The sequence below is a fragment of the Mastomys coucha genome, unplaced genomic scaffold (genome assembly GCF_008632895.1).
Source record: "Mastomys coucha isolate ucsf_1 unplaced genomic scaffold, UCSF_Mcou_1 pScaffold6, whole genome shotgun sequence".
In the NCBI taxonomy this organism is placed as follows: Eukaryota; Metazoa; Chordata; class Mammalia; order Rodentia; family Muridae; genus Mastomys; species Mastomys coucha.
In genome coordinates this window covers 4,570,142-4,574,323 of record NW_022196912.1, presented here as the reverse complement: position 1 = coordinate 4,574,323, position 4,182 = coordinate 4,570,142, and the positions used below count along the sequence as shown (strand labels likewise).

General features: G+C 44.0%; 1 protein-coding gene across 3 annotated transcripts in view; it reads left to right on the top strand.

Moving 5' to 3' along the window:
* The window catches only part of Ppp1r21 (protein phosphatase 1 regulatory subunit 21), a 68,775-nt gene that overhangs the window by 54,653 nt on the left and 9,940 nt on the right, over positions 1–4,182 (top strand). The window lies entirely within an intron of this gene.

The following is a 4,182-nucleotide window of genomic DNA, read 5'->3' as shown; positions in this document are numbered from 1 at the left end:
GGGGCGGGGTGGGGCGGGGCGGGGCAGAAGGAGGTTCTCACTGTCTCCCATGTAGGACAGGCGCTCAGGCCCACTAGCCACCACTGCCCAGGGGCTCTGTTTCAGATTGTTCAGAAGACTATGTACATATAAAGGGTGAGGCAAAGGTAGAATGCTCCTAATGAACCTAGATAGCAGATACATGGATAAAACATCTAAAGAACACCAGAATTTAAAAGCTGCCACTTCCAGAGTCAGTCTCTTCAATAGGTCAGACTGTTTCCCATTGTCTGTCTGTCTCATACACACACACACACACACACACACACACACACACACACACACACACCCCACATTCCTTTCACTTACTGTGGAGTTGGTAGTGGTTATGGCAAGTACATGGCACAGACTAGCCCAGAGGTAATACTGATAATTTTAGCAGGCATTTCCATAATCATTTGCCAAACTCGGCCCCAAAATGTGGCAATGTATTATCTCAGTTCATCCTGACTTAGAATTGTAGGAATGTGAAATTGTAGGCACTGTCCATTTTACTGTTGAGGGAGGTGAGGGAAGGAGTAAAACTCACCCATGGCCACACTTGGTCTTGCTACAGTGTGCTGCCCAGCTCTCTGTGGGGACAGCATTAAAAACTAGTACACTTAGCAGGGACTGAAAGCCAAGGCTGATTCTTTCCTTGGCCCCTAATAATGGCAAACACTACTTTCCCACATATAGATGAGAGTTCCCGGACATGAACAGCACTGGGTCCAAGTAGTGACTGTCTGGGCTGGCTATATGGAATGTTCTTTAAGTGGGATGTGCAGGTAGTGTGTGTACATCGGTCTTGTCTTCTGCTCCTGTCCATCACCTCTTAAAGGTCTCTCCCCTCCCCCTCATGTGTGCCATCTCTGCTTTTCCTGCAGTCTAGTTAGTAATTCCTGTCTTCTAGCTCCTGTGCTTATGTGGCTTCTCGCTATCTGTAGGATGCGATTCGTTCGTCTGGCACTCAGGTCCTTGGGTACCTGTTTTTCTAGCCACATTGTGTTCTGCTCTGCTCTGCTCTCTGAGGTGCTCTTTCAGTTTCCCCTGGTCGATGAGCCTGTGCCTTTTTTGCCTGGATGCCTGCTTGCTCATGACTCCTGTAACCTTCTCTCACCTTCCTGCTCTTTGCCATATGCATTTTCCATGAACTGCTATTTCAGATACTGTCTTTGATGGTCCAAGTTAGAGAAAGGCTGGGCTGCATCCTCTTGATTTTCATACTCCACTTTATACAGTGGAATATATGGCTCTCCCATAGTCTTTCTGTCTAATTTCTATCTAATACTAAGCTTCACTCACCATCCGTCCATTCACCTAGAATGGTGTGAACTTACAGAGAAGATCTGGTGGGGCGGAGGAAGAAGTCACAGGAGCAGTGGTGGGAGTGGCTTTTAAAGCTTGTCAGGATTTGAAGGCAGGAGACTAGACTAGGAAATGTCTCTCAGTGCACATCTCTGTCCAGCCTATTCAGGGCAGGTCCCTGCTCAAGAGGGCCTAGCCCACCTCATCTGTGGAAGCAGCGAGGGGAAGAGACAGTTTGCCGTCTTGGCTGTCTCTGATCTCTAGCTCTTGTTGTCAACTTTCCTCTGCTTAGCTCAGGTAAACACAGTGAACTAAGTCTGTCTGAGCTGTGGATGGAGGCGTGGAGTGCCTTTACCTAGGGTGTCTGCTTCAGAGTTAGTTGATTCAAAACCTCAGCCTTTAAGAGGTTACTTTAAGGCCAGATAATCAATTCTAGATATACATTGACTGTTTGAAGCTCTGTAGCATTTCAGAAGCCAAAGGTTAATTATTTTCATTAAAATGCGCAGCAATGAATTCAATCATGTGGCCGAGTTCATTATTTTTAAAAAGATAATAATCTCAAGAAAGAAAAAGCACAGAGTAATACAAATGGTCGCATTCTGTTTTAATTAAAAACGTTGCTTAAGCTAGTGGACTTTCAACTATACGCTAGATATAAACACTACCTAGATACATTAGAGGTAACTAAAGATAACAGAAAAGTAAAACAGAAAGAAAACTGATGGGATTATCCTAAATAAATACTCTATTCTCCCATCCTAAATACTCTATTCTCCCAAGTGTCATAGCCTATGGGTAAAAGTTTTGGGCCTGCTGGGCAGTGGCATTCTTTTAATCCCAGCACTTAGGAGGTACAGGTAGGTGGATTTTTGTGAGTTCAAGGACAATCTGGTCCCAAAATGAGTTCTGGGACTGCCAGGGTTACACAGGGAAACCCTAACTTGAAAAAAACAAAACCAAAACCAAACAAAAAAGCTTTTAGGCCTAGTATAAGGTTAATGCATATTGTGTTACCAGAAACTGTAGAGACCTACCGACTCCAGCATTTGTCATATCTAGTTTGTCTTAGTTGTATGTTTCGCTATCTTAAATACCATCTCATGTGCATGTTAGATTCTCTCTGCTTATTAGGTGATTTCCTCAGAATACTCTTTGATCAGGTTTGGAATTACTGAATTAGACTGAAGATATGGATGGCTCTGTGGCTCTGACCAGGTTCTGCCCTTGTGGGGGACCTGAGTCTGGCTCCCTACACCCACGTCAGGCAGTTCACAGCCTCCTGTAACTCCAGCTCCAAGGGATCTGATGCCCTCATAGAGACTATGGGGGACTGAACTCATGGTGCATATACCACATATAGACACATGTATAGACATAATTAAGATAATAAGAATTAGCCTTAAGAAAGAACTACAGAACCAGAAGACATGAATATTCTAAGTTCTTTGATCTTCATTGCCAAATGTGTTCTAACACGACTGTATTGGTTTGTACTCCTATTAGTAGAATATGAGAAAAATGGAAAGAATATAACATTCCTTCTGTTTGTAGACCATTCCTTTGAAGGTCTCTCTATGGTACTACGTTTTCAAACCTGAGAGTAAGGAATGGGAGAAGTAAACGGGCATAGACATGGCTTTACATTTTATTTCACTAAATATTATATTTGGTTACACAAAATCAAATGATCAATATAAGCAGTTTTTAACTTAAAGAGAAATAGAGAAATTGCTACTTTTGCGACTCTTGTATAACCAAAAATTCTTATGGAAAACTCTTGTAGCTAGATGGGTGGAACTCTATTAGTTCATAGCACTTAGTCCTCATAGTAATACTCTTGAAAGCTGGGCACGGTGGCACACTTGTGATCTAGGCATTAGGCTCCCTAAGTCAGGAGGCTTGCCATAAGACCATGGCCTGCCATGGTTATACAGGGAAACTGTCTGTCTTAGGGTCTTACTGCTGTGAACGGACACCATGCCCAAGGCAACTCTTATAAAGGACAATGTTTAATTGGGACTGGCTTACAGGTTCAGAGGCTCAGTCCATTATCATCAAGGTGGGAGCATGGCAGCGTCCAGGTAGGCATGGTGCAGGAGGAGCTGAGAGTTCTACATCTTTACCCAAAGGCAGGCAGAAGACTGGCTTCCAGGCAGCTAGGATGAGGGTCTTAAAGGCCACGCCCACGATGACACACTTCCTCCAACAAGGCCACATCCACTCCAACACCTCCTAATAGTGCCACTGTCTGGATCAAGCATACACAAACCACCACACATGCCTTTACAAAGGTAGTGGTCAGAGGCCTGGGATAAAAGAATGGTACAGTTGAGGGTGGTTGAGCGTATGTGAGAACTGCCTACTGGAGGTCATCCCTGATGATCAGAACCTATGAGAGTGAGGTAGAACCCATCGAGAGTGAAGTAGAACCCTCTTAGAATGACCCAGTAGTTGTTCCCTTAAGTCCTTCTGCCCTTGACACAACCTGCCACCCTGGACAGTAGCTTGAATCTTGTAGTTATACCTGTTTTTGACATCTTTTCTGTTTTTTAAGGGGTGGTGGTAGTGGTCAAGATTGAACCAAGGAATATGTGAATATGAGGCAAGCTCTTTACCACTGAGCTACCCATATCCTGTTTTTGAAGTCTTAATCTATAAAAGCAAACTTCAGAAAAAATGGAGTTAGAGGGCGGTGGTGGTGCACGCCTTTAATCCCAGCGCTTGGGAGGCAGAGGCAGGTGGATTTCTAAGTTCGAGGCCAGCATGGTCTACAGAGTGAATTCCAGGACAGCCAAGGCTACACAGAGAAACGCTGTCTTGAAAAGAACCACAAAAAAAAAAAAAAAAAAAAAA